This window comes from Alligator sinensis, unplaced genomic scaffold, assembly GCF_000455745.1.
Source record: "Alligator sinensis unplaced genomic scaffold, ASM45574v1 scaffold690_1, whole genome shotgun sequence".
Classification (NCBI taxonomy): domain Eukaryota; kingdom Metazoa; phylum Chordata; order Crocodylia; family Alligatoridae; genus Alligator; species Alligator sinensis.
The window spans coordinates 655655-671300 of NW_005842372.1; the positions used below are offsets into that span (position 1 = coordinate 655655).

At 47.1% G+C, this 15646-nt stretch overlaps 1 protein-coding gene across 4 annotated transcripts in view; it reads left to right on the forward strand.

The window, feature by feature from the left end:
- RALY (RALY heterogeneous nuclear ribonucleoprotein) overlaps window positions 1–15646 on the forward strand; it is a 433843-nt gene that overhangs the window by 284029 nt on the left and 134168 nt on the right. The gene's annotated exons all lie outside the window — the stretch shown is intronic.

Consider the following 15646-nt stretch of genomic DNA (forward strand, 5'->3'; position numbering starts at 1 on the left):
TGCAGGGATTGATGCTCCCCTATACGGCATCATCCCATTCAAAACCCAAACAAAAAAAAGGGGAAAGGAGAGGGAGAGAACAGAGGTCTTCAGCTCTGAGACAGACTTTCTCTCCCTGTACCTGAGGCTTTCCCTTCACATAGCTTCAGTCCGCTTCATCAGTGAAGAGCTGGGGATGACTCCACTGCCATAGGAAGCAGGCCCCTCTGGCTCCCAAATCAGTGTTCAAGCTTCAGCAGCCTCAGAAGGAAGAAAAAGAGACCAGACCAGGTGGCCTCAACCTTAAATAACTTTTCTGACCTCATCACAGGACCCCTCAGTCAAAAGCAGCCTCATTGGAACACTGTTAATGCAGACCAATCAATTCAAAGATGGTCAGCAACCCCTGGTGAAGTGGCCAGAGTCACCAAACTGGTTCCTTGGAAGGAAGCTTAAGACAAAGGGTCTGGACACAACAAGGGGGGATGGGAGGATGGTTCTCTCCAGTCCTACAGGAAGCAAGATATACAGCACATACAAGATACACAACTAGGGTTACCATACATCCAGGTTTCCCTGGACATGTCCTCTTTTTTGGACCCCTGTGCTACGTCTGGGCATGTTTTTAAAATAAGAGCAAATGTCCGAGTTTTCCACTCTTCCTGGTTAGCTGCTTGGGGTGGGAGCAGTGGAAAATGTGATTGGTTGTTGGGGGTCATGTGCTCCCCACTGCAAAGTGGGGGGGGAGGGGGAGAAAGAGAGAGAATGTGGGAGCTGCTTGGGCAGCAGGGCTTGGGGGGCAGGGATCTGTGGGTCGGGAGTAAAGGCCACTGGCAGGGCTAGGAGGGGTGCAAGGGGCTGTGGGTCTAGAGCAGGGATGGGCAAAAATTTCAGGTGAAGGGCCACTTACTGAGTTTTGGTAAGCCATTGAGGGCCGCATGACAGGCAGCCAGGGGCAGATACATATTTATTTTCTAAATTTTTTAGGGGCTCCACAGGTCAGATGGAATGGCCTGGCAGGCCAAATCTGGCCTGTGGCCCACATTTTGGGAAAGCTCCATAAATAGGGACAGTAGAAGAGCCACTCTTATGGGAGCTGAGGGAGCAGTTTTCCATCAGTGTGACAGGAAGTTGAGGGCCTCAGAAGGAGGACTCAAGTGCCTGTACACTAATGCCAGGAGCATGGGGAACAAGCAGGAGGAGCTAGCCTTCCTACTTTCCAGGGGGCATTATGATTTAGTAGGGATTATGGAGACCTGGTGGGACTCCTCACATGATTAGAGCATAGCCATAGATACCTACACCGTGCGTAGAAGAGGCCAAGTAGGGAAGAAAGGTGGGGGTGTGGCTCTCGATGTAAAGGAGCAGTACACCTCCTTGGAAGGTGACATAGGCTCCAAAAAAGAACAACTCTTGGTCAAACTGGGGGTGGGGGGGAGGGAGGAGTGAGAGAGACCTAACTGTAGGTGTGTACTACAGACCACCAAACCAAGGGGAGGAACTCGATTTTGAGTTCACCCGAGAACTGACAGAGGCTGCACATGCATGGGACGTGTTCATCATGGGCAATTTCAATTACCCAGACATCTCTTGGGAGGAACACTCGGCAAAGTCGGATTGGTCATATTCCTTTCTGAACTGCACCGAAGAGCTTTTTTTGACTCAGGAGGTGTGAGGGCCAATGAGAGGTAACGCTCTTCTAGACTTGGTCCTGGCCAAAGGTGACAACCTGGTGACTGACTTAAATACAGGGGGCAGCCTAGGCGACAGCAAACATGAAGCCATCACATTCACTGTCCATCACAAGGCAGACAAACCAGATAGCAGGATTGAAGTTTTGGACTTCAGAAATGCAGATTTCTACAAGCTCAGGCCACTAGTAGGGGAAGTGCTGCAGGACCAAAGACCAAAGGCAAAAGGAGTACATGAAGAGTGGTCATTCCTTAAGAAAACAATCCTTGAAGCACAAAGGAAGTCTATTCCCATGCAGAGGAAAGGTAGCAAAAGGACTGGGAAGCCATCTTGGCTAAACAGGGAAATCGTGGTCCTCTTAAGAAAGAAGAAAGAGGCGTACAAACAATGGAACCTTGGGGCATGCCCCAAGGAGGACTATACAACAATGGCCTGCACTTTTAGGAAACAGATTAGAAGGGCTAAGGTAGCAACTAAACTAAAATTAGCATCAGGGATCAAAGACAACAAGAAGTCCTCCTTTAGGTATATAGGGAACAGGAAGAAAACAAATGGGATCATGGGGCCACTGCTCAGCAACTCAGGACAGCTGGTTAAAGGCACTCAGGAGAAAACTAAACTGAAGGAGTTGCCCAAAATCATAGCGGAACCCCTGGCAAAGCTCTTCCAAAACTCGTGGCACTCCAGAGAGTTCCCTGAAGACTGGAAGAGGACCAATGTTGTTGCCATCTTCAAGAAGGGGAGGAGGGAGAACCTGGGTAATTATAAGCCAACTAGCCCAACTTCTATCCCAGGGAAGATCCTGGAAAAATTCATCAAGGAGTCTATATGCGATGGGATTGCAGAAGGTAGGGTTCTGAATGACAGTCAGTATGGCTTCATCATAGGAAGGTCTTGCCTTCCCAACCTCATCTTCTTCTATGACCAGGTAACTTGCCACCTGGACATGAGAGCAGGCTGACATCGTAAAAAAAGCTTTTGATCTGGTATCCCACAGTGTTCTCATGAGAAAATTGGAAGATTGTGGGCTTAACTCCAAGACAGTTAGGTGGGTAGGAAGATAGCTCAGGGTAGAACCAAAGAGTTCTACTGAACGGATCTGTGTTATCTTGGCAAGAAGTGGCCAGTGGTGTCCCTCAGGGGTCAGTGCTTGGTCCAGTGCTTTTTAACATCTTCATCAATGATTTGGATGTGGGGGTCAAGAGTTCACTGGCCAAGTTTGTGGACAATGCCAAGTTACGGGGAAGCATGATCACACTTGAAGATAGGCTGCAGATACAGGTGGACCTAGACAGGCTGGCAAGTTGGGTGCATGGGAACCAGATGAGGTTTAACATCGAGAAATGTAAAGTGCTCCACCTGAGGACGAACAATCCTCTGCACACCTACAGGCTTGGCAACACCAATCTGACCAGCACTATGAATGAAAGAGACCTGGGGGTAATAATTGACCATAGTATGAACATGAGCTGGCAGTGCGATGCTGTAGCCAGCAGAGCAAATAATACTGTGGCATGCATCAATCAATGCATCTCCAGCAAAACCAAAGAAGTGATTCTTCTGCTCTACTCAGCATTGGTGAGACCACAGCGCACTTCAACAAGGACGTGGAAAAGCTTGAGAGAGTCCAGAGAAGGGTCACCTGTATGATCAGAAACTTGCACAGCAAACCATATGAGAGAAGGCTGAAGGACCTGGGGTCTTCAGCCTGAAAAAGAGAAGACTGAGAGGGGACCTGGTAGCAGCTTACTGCTACATCAGGAGCTTACACCAAGGGCTCGGTGAATAACTGTTCACCAGGGCACCCTTAGGGAAAACCAGGAGTAATGGCCACAAACTCCTGGAAGACCATTTCAGGCTCAACATTAGGAAAAACTTCTTCACAGCTAGGGTGTCCAGACTGTGGAATAAGCTTCCTCCAGAAGTGGTACAATTGCCTACCCTGGAAATCTTCAGAAGGAAATTGATGGTCACCTTGCTGGGGTCACTTAACCCCAATTGTCTTTCCTGCTTGGTGCAGGGGGCTGGACCTGATGATCTTCTGAGGTCCCTTCCAGCCTACGTTCTATTAATCTATGAACCCCAAGTGTGTGTGGGTGTTATATTGGGAATAGCTGCTGCAGATGCTGGCTATCTGGGTCAGCAAACTTACACAGGGGAGATTAGACAGAGAGCCCTGATCTCCAAAGTTTGTTGTAGCACATCCTGAACAAGTGACAACATCTCAGGTTGGGGCAGCCCTGACTCCTGGCTTCATCATTGTTGGACACAGTGTGCTCTCTCACCCCTCCCCTCAGCCCCGAAAGTTAAGTTTCCTCTCAGTGGAAATTATGGTTTTTAAAAGATTTCTGTTTAGCTACCTGACACCCCCCACACACACACACATACACACACAAATTCATGTGAGCATTGGCTGGAAATATTGGAGACCAAGTACCATGCAGCAGGCACATGTGCACCTTGTGTTTAGCTGATTTATGCTGCAGGCATGACAAAAAGGATGGCTCAGAGCCTCTGGAAATCTCAAGAAAAGTCCACAATTCATAGCCTGAATGATATTTTACAGTGATAGATGCCCAAGTCCTTGTCACAACATTTAGTTATCTTCCATACATCCATGCTGCTGTGTTTTGTTGTATTGTATCATGGCATTTCACATGCCATATGCATGTAGAGCACCAGCAGTGCTTGGAAGGTCAGGGGCAATCTAGGGAAACAAAAGGCTTTGCTGGGAATCCAAATTTGTGTTCTTCATTCAGTCAGAGGTCTACCTGAGGTATTTAGTTATTTTCCTGGGGGCCTCCCAGCCTTAGGTGGAGAAGGAGAGGGAGGGCATTCAAGGATCCATGTGCAGCCCATGGGCTGAAACTTTTCTGCCCCCAGCATTTTTTAATTTAGTCCTCTGAACTGGATTCACATAGGAGGGCATCTTCTGTTTCTGAGCCACCCAAACTGACATTATTGAAAAAGAAGTCTCCACTTTGTTGCAAAACATTAAGACTTCTGACAGACTTGATAATTCAGCAATAAAATGCTAGAAGGTGTTATACACAGCTTGGTGACAAATACATTATTAGAATGATTATGAGGTCAAAAGGGAATCATCTGGTCTAGCCTCCTGTGGAACACTGACCACCGAACTTCCCTGCATTAATTCTTGCTTGAACTAGAGCACAGCTTTTACTGGAAAAAATACTATCTGGATTTTTAAAATTCCCACTGACAGAGACTGTACCATAGTACTTTCTAAATTGTTCTAATGGCTACTTACCCTCATTGTCAAAAAAAATCACCTTAATTAAATATGTCTAAGTTTAACTTTTAGCCACTAGCTTTTTTATACCTTTGTCTGCTAGACTAAAGAGCCCCCTCTCATCTGATTTCTGCTTCTATGTAGGTACTTATAGACTGTGATCACATCATCCCTTAACCTTCTCTAATGTTCCTTGAGACTTTCAGAATAAGGTCTTTTTTTCTTGTGTACCATCTCTGAATTTTTTCCATTTTTTTCGAAATCCTTCTCAAAGCATTGACATAAAAAGTAAACAGAGGATATCAGAAGTGGTCACATGGGTGTGAAATATAGAGCTATTTCTTCTCCTGTTCAGGATTCCCCTTTCATTGGCCCTTTTGGGCATAGTGCTATACTTGGAGCTCATGTTCAGGTAATTATCCACCAGGATTTTTCAGGGCCACTGCTTCCCAGGATAACTTATCTGATAAATTTTGTTCCTGGATATCTAACTGTACATTTGCTCCAGTTATTTGCTTGCCCCTAGCTTACCAAAAAATAAAGATAATTTTGTAATAGCAACCTGCTCTCTTCTTTGTTTACCACTTCCACAATCTTCATGTCATCTGCAAACTTTGTGTAACGATTTTATGTTTTCTTCTAGATCACTGATAAAAATGTTAAGTGCTGTAGGACCAAGGACCAAATGCTGATCCTTTTAAAAAAATGTCTGCTTGATGCTGATTCTGCATATAAAATTGAATTTTGAAACTTATCAGTTAACTAGTTTTTAATCTATTTGAAGTGTTGGTGTTGATTTTCTGGCATCCTCTTGTCCCAATCAAAATGTTATATACTGCAAAAATCAAATGTCTTACGGAAGTCTAAGTCTATTACATCAATACTATTAACATCTTCATCAACCAAACTTGTTATCTTAGCCTTAAAAGAGCTCAAGTTAGGTTAATATGATCTGTTTTTCATACACCCATATTGATTAGCATGAATTATACCACAACTAGTCTATATGTTAAGCATCACTATCAGGTTAAACAAACACTTTTCTAGGATGGTTGGGGCAGGGATGAACCTGCCTCAAGCTGAGGGCTGGACTACATGACCTCCTGAGGTCCTGTCCAGCCCTAATTTTCTATGATTGTATATGATCATCTTTTGCATTTAATATGCTTCATCAAGGTGCTTTGCAGATACAAAGATTCTTCCCAGTCCTCAATGTACCGCAGAAGCATTTCCTTTATAAAAGTGAGGAAACTGAGGCACAGGGAAGTTAAGTGATTTGCCCAGTGTCAGTAACAAAAATATTATCCCTCCCTATTATCCCTCTCCATCCTCCCATATGGAAAGAAGTATAATTTTCACCTCTATTTGGCTATTTTTAGAATCTGGCCTGCAATCAGAATCCTGCTAAAGAGCAAAGTGCTGAGATTTTTATTGTATGTGACTAGAAATTATTAGGCAATGTACCAACCTACCTAGAATATGGATGAGAGCAAAATTGCCTCTCTGTGGTGCTTATGACATGCCCATAACTTTTTTGTTTTTTGTCCTGGACATTTTACACCTTTCTTTGACAACATCACAGCAACCTTTGCCTCTAATGCAGAACGCTGCATACCCTCAGAATTTCAATAGGCCATTCAGTCACTCAGTAATGGAGAAGTGGAAAAACATATGAACCATATGGACAAATTTAGAAATTAATATCTTCAGGGGAAGTAACTGCAATGATATTTACTCCTCATTGTCTAGGAAGGGAAGGTCAGATGTCCTTGCAGTGTTTAACAAAACTAGCAAAATAAGTGCTGCTGCTTACAAAGTTTTCCTTTGGAAAAAATGCTAATAGCATTCTAATATTATAAAAGCCTTTGTCTGTCTGTCTGTCTGCCTATCTGTCTGTCTATAGCACTTTATTCATGCTCTGGTTGGCTGTCTAGAGTGCTCTAGACAGAAAGGACAAATGGCGGAGTGCTGCCGTGATACTGGGGACTGAGGGGCTGGAGGGGCTTAGCAGGCCAGCCCTCCCACTGACTCCTTGGAGGCAGAGGGGGATGGTGGGGACCAGAGCCCCACCATAACAGAGGGGATGGAGCTGGGGGGTGAGGCCATCAGCACTGGCCTTGCCCCACAATATCTGTTCCTTAGAGCCAGGGGCTGGAGCACCACCCCTTCTCACCCCACAACAAGAGCCGGAAGGGAGGGGAGGCAGAGGGGAGGGGAGGGAGTGGTTACTGGTAGCCACAGCCACCACCCTGCAGCTGCCACCCCGTGCCCAGAGCTGCCCCGCTGGGCCAATGCTCACGGCTGCCAATGAGCCTGCACCTGCCACCAGGCCCAGGCCCACCACCACCACCACCGGGCCTGTGCCTGCCGCTGTTGCTGGGCCTGCAGCTGCTGCTGGCACCAGACCCATGGCCATGGTCAACCCTGCAGGGATGGAGCAGCGGTGGCACAGGAGTGGTGGTCGCCCCACAGCTGAGCAGGCCCAGACCCAAAGCTGCCTGGAGTGGGGGGAGGGAACAAGCCCAGGCCCAAAGCGATGGGCAGGGGAGGTGGATGCGGGTCCGGCCCCAGAGCAGGGTGAGAGACCAGGGTGGGGGGACAGCCCAATGTATAGGTGGGTGGGTGAGGGTGGGAGGAACAGACCCAGCCTCAAAGCAGGGGCAGGTCTGCCACAGCGGGGGGGGGGGGCGCGGGGGGCAAGGGGGGCGGGCCCACAGTGGGCGGAGGGCAATGGGGTCGGGCCCACAGTGGAGCAGGGAGGGATAAGGGGGAGCATCCCTGGCCCTGAACCCAAACTGCCAGGAGGTAACAGGGTCGGGGCTGAAGTGGGCAGGGCCGGACTAACATGGCCAGGGGGAACAGGGGTGCAGGGCTGAACACTGGGCTCTGTCCCCGCCATCCTCCCCCTGCCCCCCCTCCATCATTTTTGATGGGCAATTTGCTAGTTATGGTATAAAAACAGACCGGAAGTCCAGTGAATTAGAGGAATCTGAAAGCAAGACATCTGTTCTGCATGTATGATCTATACATCTGTGTGTAAAATATGAACTCCTTCCAGTTTTTAGGCAGCCAGCACCTTCCCCATGATGATTTAGTTTCACAAAGATCAAAGTAGCTATCATTCAGTCATGATAAAAACAAAAAAAGAAAAAATATAAAATCTGAGAGAGCGCAAATACGAAGTGAATTTGTTTGTCATAAGATAAGAACAAATTAAAAAATTACAATGAAAAGGGGGCAGATCAGTTAGCTCTCAGTTAATTGAATTGTCTGTGTGCCTGCTCTTATCCTGCATTAAGTGAGAACTTAATCATAATATAATTTAGACCTTTTTCACTGAGAGGTAAATTGTCCAGGTTTAGCCCTCACACCACAGGGTAAGGGGATACCCACATAATGTTGCTGAAGGGCAGCTTACATTTGGGAAATGCCAACTAATGGGAAAATCTGTAGTTTCACAGTAATATGTTTGTTTGTCCATATTTGCCTTTGGCATCTAAACTGATACATAAACTAGTAGCTTCCTCACAGTCCTACCTGCAGCAAGCGGGGAGAAGCCTCTGCCTTTAAAAGCCTGGCTCCCAGAAAAACAAATTTTCAGGTATATTACACCAGGGGTTGTCAACCGGAAGTATGCATACCCCCAGGGGTACTTGGGAAGGCCCTAGGGGGAACATATAGGTGGGTGGGGTTGGAACACCACCACCCACCACCTCCCAGAAGCAGGACTGGAGGGGGGCGAGGGCAGCGGCATCCATCTGCAGGCTACAAGGTGAAGCCCAGCTGATTGGATGCATGGAGGGGGAAGCTTACACACAGCAGCAGCCGCCACCACCATCCACCATCCCACGCTGCTGCCAGTCTGCGTCTGGCTGCACGCCACCCCTGCCCCGTGTTGTGCCTGGCTGTCGGGAGTACACTTATTAAAAAAGGTTGAAAACCCCTATATTGCACCATACGCCATACTCCTGCAGTGTGAGAAATACTCTGTTTATTCCACGCAGTGCTCTCTCCACCTGTTAGCATCAAGAGTTTTTGTGCACCAAGTGACTACAGAATATGCCCTTTATTACACAATGCACTCTAAAATATGCAAAACTCAAAGAAGTGGCAGCTCAGGGTCCCATAGATAAGTGTGTAGATAAAGGTTCTGAGGAGCTTGCTAGAAGAATGAGGAGGCTTTGCAAAGCTTTCTATGAGATTGCTCACAATACTGCAGTAACACAGCAAGCTTAGGAGGGTAGGGCATTTATCAGTTTATGTGGTATCAGTTCTATAATAAGGACTGAATTGTGCCCATGCCTTACTTGGCCAAGCAGAGGATCAGAGATCCCCTCACTCAAATCTGTATCAGATACAGAGCATTCTCCCTCTCCCTAGATACTCTCCCTCTCTACTGTAGGCACTTGCATGACTCTCACTACCATGGTCTCTAGAGGGCACACATCAGCTCCATGAGTCAAGGCAGGGCTATTCTTCCCAGCATGCAGTTAGAGAACTGTGACACTGACAGATTAAGGGTTAATCCTATTTCATTTTTATGTGCCCAAGTGGTGCTTTTGTAGCTGCGTATCTGCAGTCTGGGGTACTTAAGCACAGTTTGAATTTCAAGTGCCTTGCCCAAGGTTGGCCAAGAAGTTGGTTATGGTTCAGGGAGTTAAACCCAAGTCTCAGAAGTCCAAGGCAAGCAACCTTACCTTGAGACCATCCCTCCTGTCTCCCAGCAAACAAGCAAGCAAAGGGCGGGGATGGCAGAGACCGGAGGCCTGCCATAACACTGGGGACAGAGCTGGGGGGTGAGGCCAGCAGCATTGTCCTCACCCCCTCCAATCTGCTCCTTGGAGCCAGGAGCAGAGCACCGCCCCCCCAACCCACTCCCCAACAAGAGCCAGCAGAGAAGGGAGGCAGAGGGGAGGGGAGGGGGTGGTTACTGGTAGCCGCAGCCAGCCCCCCGCGGCCACCACCCTGTGCCCACAGCCGCCACACTGGGCCCACACCTGCAGCCGCCCTGCTGGGCCTGTGCCTGCAGACACCACTGAGCCCACACCCACCACCAGGCCTGGGCCCGGGCCCACTGTCACCACTGCCAGGCCTGCGCCCGCCACTGCTCCTGGGCCTACAGCCACCACCAGGCCCAGGCCCACAGCCATGGCCAGGCCCACAGGTGCGGGGCAGCGGTGGCATGGATGAGGTGGTGGCCACAGGGGGGAGCAGACCCGGACCCAAAGCTGCCTGGAGTGGGAAGGAGGGAAAAGTCCCGGGCCCAAAGTGGCAGTCAGGGGGGTGGACATGGGCCTGGCCCCAGAGCAAGGCAAGAGACCAGGGGTGGGGGGAATGGATGAAGCAGCAGCGGCAAACATGGGGGGAGCATAGCTGGCCCTAAAGCAGGGGCAGGTCCTCTGCAGCAGGGTGGGCAACAGAGTTGGGCCCACTGCAGATGGGGGGAAGGAGCGGGAGAGGCCCCAGCCCTGAACCCAGACTGCCAGGGAGGACAGGGTCAGGCCTGAAGGGGGCAGGGCCAAACTAGCACGGGGAAGGATGGGAGATGCTCCCCCCACCCTGGCTCCTGCCACTTCAGTTGTTCCCCCCCACCCCAACCCCAAGCCTCTCACCCAGCTCTGGGACCTGGCCCGCATCTGCACCCCCTGCTCACCACTTTGGGCACAAGTGGAGAAACAAGATGTCATCTTTGCAGGGCTTCAGTAAGTTATTTCCCACGAGGAACAACAAAGGGTAGGGGAGCAGGGGAATAGTCCATGTGGCTCCCCTAAGGTCATTTCCAAACTACCACCCTGACAAACCCATGACTGCCATTGAAACACACATCTCCCCACACCACTCCTCCCCAAGGTCAGCAATTAGGGAGCACAGAAAGAGAGCTGGAGGGGTGGGCAGGAGCTCTCTAATGCCTTCACAGCAGTGGGCTTCAACATCTTTGATCCTGCAGGCCAGATGCATGGTGCAGGGTTGGCCTGCAGGCTGGATCCTGTGCACTTAGTCCACAGACCTGATCTAGCACAGGACTGGCATGTAGACTTGGTTTGTCAGTGCAATCTGGTGTGCTCATGCAACCTCATGCCAGATATGCAACCCCAGAGACCCAGGAATTCATGGTGCCACTAGTCTATTGCTGCTAGATTTCTGGACCAATAGGCTAGGGACAGACATTCAGAAAGCCTGAGCCTGAACTCATTCAATCTTTTCAGGTTAATCTAACCTGGCTAAGCTAAACCTGTTTGTAACCACACAGATGTCCCAGAAATGCAGGCACATGCTTGCAGTGCCTTGGGCTAGAAGCTGGAGTGTGCTAGAGGAGCCCTCCCTTCCCTTCCAAAGTGCTGAGCTGGCAGGGTGTGGTCAGGTCCGGCAGGATGCTCTGATTAGGGAGGGGTCCTCCTCCCTTCCTGAGAACCCCAGCAGGCATTTGATAACATGGTGTTTATCACCCCTAACTCAGTGTTTATCAGCCCATTAAGAAAACAAAGAAAACAAAAGGTTCTCTCCATTAGTTCAAGCTTTTCTTAAACAACTTTTTCCAAGGAAGGAATGCAGGGACATTACCAGGTGACCTGTTGATTATCTCCAAAAGCCCTAAGTGGACACAGTCCTGTCTGCCTTTGTCCAGTCTCCCACAGCACGGACTGTACCCAGCATGTGGTGTCCTACCTAATGCTGAGAGGTGACTGTGTAAGGTAGAGGGGAGGGGGGAATCCCTGCTTAGCAGGGACTGATATGGGGGCGGGTAGGGAGCAGGGGGAAGTCAGGCAGATGCCTGCAGTCTCTGTCAGAACTCCAGCCAGGGGGCAGAGGGGGCGGGGGCAGCTCTGCTGTGGAGCATAGAGCCCAGCCCAGAGAGCATGCTGAGATGTTGAGGGAGTCTGGTTTAACTTAAACCAGGAAGGAGTCTGAGGCAGACATTGCATAAACCAGTTTGACCCAAATCAGTTAAGTCTGATACTACATTCAAACAGGTTTATCTCAAACCGGTTTCAGCCATTTTCAAACTGGTCTATGTGCACTGAACATCTATTCTGTTACAGGTTTAAACCAGTTTCTGATCACTTAGACCGGTTTATGTGTAATGTCTGTCCCTAGCTATAGGGAGCCCTACTGGCCAGATGATACAGATCTGCAGGCCAGATCCAACCCATAGGCCATAGGTTGAACATCACTAAGCCATTTGTGCTGCCTAATTGTCACACTGGGAGACTCAACAGAGCAGGAGCAACTGGGTTTATTTTTCAGTAGTGGTTCCAGACTTAGAAAGGAGGCAGTACAGACATAGCCAGAGTGACTGGTTCTTCCTGTAGTTCATTCAGGGCTGAAAGAACTCTGGGCCATTTCCCACAGTTTCTCAGTGGCCCTTCCCATGTGCACATCTAGTTAGCACATGTACTTAGAGCATTGCATGTGCAAATAGATGCTAATTCAGGTAAAGGCATAATTAGCTATTTGCATGAAAAACACCTCATTTGTGGTTACTTGTCACACACATTCGACACACAATTTAGCATGCATTTGTGGGCTATTGGTATTCTGAAAGTCAATCACTGATCATTTAAGAGGCTGGGAAGTGTTTAGAAGGCAAGGATTTCCCTGGCTTTTCCCATCTACTATGAAATAAACTGATAGCTTCTTGTAGCAGTAAGATAAATTCTATATTATTATAAAGAAAGTGATATGTCTCTCAGGTTCATTATAGGGACTCTAGTAACATACAGTATTTCCAGCTTCAGACTCTAAGCAAAAGATGTATTTGTATGTGTGTAAGTCTGTCCATCTGTAAAGTGTGTGTTTGCATAAGGAGAGGGAGTAAGAACAGACAACACACTTACAGAGTAGAGAAACTATGTATTGTGCCAAGTGAATGATTGAAACACTGCCACACTGTATCATGAAGGTTTCATAAACCAGCTAGAATTCCCCATTTTAGATTTGTAGGATTCAGTTCATCAAACAGCAAATATTTGACTCTAGTACTTCTACAGTAGATTACAGGTTGACTGATAGCAGTACGGATGTTGTTATTACAAGTTGCCCAGTAGAGCAGAGCAGGGCAATCTTCAACGTTCTAATTTAGCAGTTTCAACATAACACTCCTAGAAGAAGAATGAGTAGGCCAAAATCTTTCCTGGCATAAATCTACCAAAGTCAATAATTGCCCTTCAGGGAATTTTCAGGAGTAGTCTGTTGTGAATGCTGACCTTCTGCCTCTCAGGGGGTCTAATAGCACCATGACCAGATTCACAGTCCACATAGGAGTTCTTTGGTACATACTGAGGAGTGATCAATGTGATGACTGGGCATTTGTGTAGTGAAAATAATGCAACCCAACTATTCCAGGCAGGGCAAAGAGATCTCAAGGTTAAAAAACTGAAATAATTCTTCTTTAGCTTTTGCAATGACTGCAACTGTTAAAATGAATAATTGTCGAGCAACTATGTCCAGACAGACCTACTTCTGCTCAGAGTTCTTGGCAATGGTAAAATATGCTGTTTGCGGCAGCGAAAATGAACAGAAGCTGAATGCCCCATTATCCCGAGTGGATCTCCAAAGTAGAAGTGCCATAGATTAATAATGCCTGCACCCCATGAAACACAGCTTGTAGCAAACATGTTTGCTCATAAAAGATAAGGTCCAATTCTGTGACCAGATTTTTACAAAAGACAGGATCAATGAATATCTACTACTATTTCTGGTTGTAGAGGGTCGGAGAAAGGTAATCAAACTTCCAGCTGTAGGGTGGTTGCTAATCACTTCACACACTGGCTGGGTGTGGTAGAGCTTTTTCTTGTCTTTATTAGGAGCAGCTGGTATTTGCCAGTGCCAGAGAGAGGGTACAAGATATCATGAGTCACAATGTCTTAATGAACCACACAGACTTGGTTCAACACTGCATTATTCCATCACTGCACTGGTATAACTTTACTGAGACAAATCCCCAGATAATGGAAATCAGAATAGCTCCATTAGCTCTGAAAAAAGCTATATTGATTTACATTCAATGAGAATCTGGCCTTACTACTTTAAAGAAAGTTAAATTTCCAGTGATGTAAAAATGGTATCACTCAGAAGTGACTCATGCCCAATGTTCTTATCCTTGCTCATAGATAAATGTAGATGTAGACATATATCTGAAAATAGTCACTATCTATGGACTGCCAGTAACATGGCCATAGCTACCAAGGTGTATTATATATGCACAATCTGTCACTGGGGGTCTGTTTATAAAGGCACTGTTTTTTATCTCATACCAGTTTTGCATCCGTTTAGCTGCTGTCTTCAGGGGCGCTTCTCTTGATTTACCATTGTGTTTGTAAGAGCAGAATTGGGTCTAAATGTTGATAACTTCTGTTATGATTAAGGTTATTTGATTTTGGCTTTGACACTCACACATTGAGGGTTGCATGCAGTACGGATAATTAGGGGCACAGATCCATTAAAATCCACTGAGCCAAGGATGAATTCCCTTAAACCAAGGATGAATTGAGCCCCAAACCTACCCCTCATCACTCTAAAAATCATGAATAGAACTATCAATAAAGCGTGCAATCCTTTTCAATGTGCAGAGTTACAGCCAATACCTGCTGGAATGCAGAGATGTCTCAAATGAGTTTTCTCTCTTTTTAAGGCCTGTGAGACATTTTTCTGTTTGGGAAACCAAGATTTTCCATAATTAATGCTGGTGTCATCATGCCCAGCAAATTAAAGCCAAATAGGCAGTAAACTTTCATGGGCCATTAACACTCTCATATAGGAGGTTAAGTAAGATGATGGCTAAATTGACATTTAATGTGATTTGATTGGTTCAGTAAACCAGTGTGGTAACAGGAGCTTTATTCCCCCTCTCTTCCCCCACCCCTCCCATGATACCTGTATGCTTTTGGAATATCCAATACTTTTGCTCCATGATTAGCTGGGTGAATGCAGGGCAGGCACTGACTCTGTCTGACATTTTGGTATTTGGTGCACAGAGTTGCCAACTGTCCTAAAATTTACAGACGTTCCATAAAAAACAAACTTAAAAACACCTGTCCATAACATTTGTAAGAAAATGGAGCCATTGATAAAAATGAAGAAGCCCTGAGCTTGATTGAAGCTCATCAGAATGAGACTGGAGGCAAGCCTTGATGCATAGACAGAGTAGAGCAGTGCCACCTGGTATCTCAGGAGTGTAGCTTCCCCTAGGGAGCATTCTCTCAGGGCTTTGTAGCTCATAGCCCCTCCCCCCAGCCATGTGCTGCTGCTTCATCCCATTGCTTGTCTGTAATACTACTGGGTCATAGGTAGGCAGGCAGTAGACCTTCTTTGTGGGGGGTCCATGATGGGATGGGGGGGTGACATGGGGCTGGTTGAGGTAAGGCGGGGGGGTGGGCTGGGTAGGGGCAGCACAATGTGTGGAATGGTCAGGGGTACCAGATTGTTAAGATAAGTAGCAGACCCTTGGGGTGTGGACAGCACTATGTAAAACAATTGCTGAAGTCAAGCAAAGTTGTCAACCCAAGAACATTTGTTTTAACTGACAATCTCCATTTTTTTTCTGATCACCAAACTTTTTTTACTGTGGTTAGTGTTAAACCCATAAATTTGAACCCAGCCCTTGTCCAGGGCCTGGCAGAAGGATAATTTTTAAGTTATGTAAAACATAAGCAAGTGAAAAAGTTTGGTTGTCAATAATGTTTGCAGATTGCCAGTAAAAAAAAATATATTCAGTTGGCATTC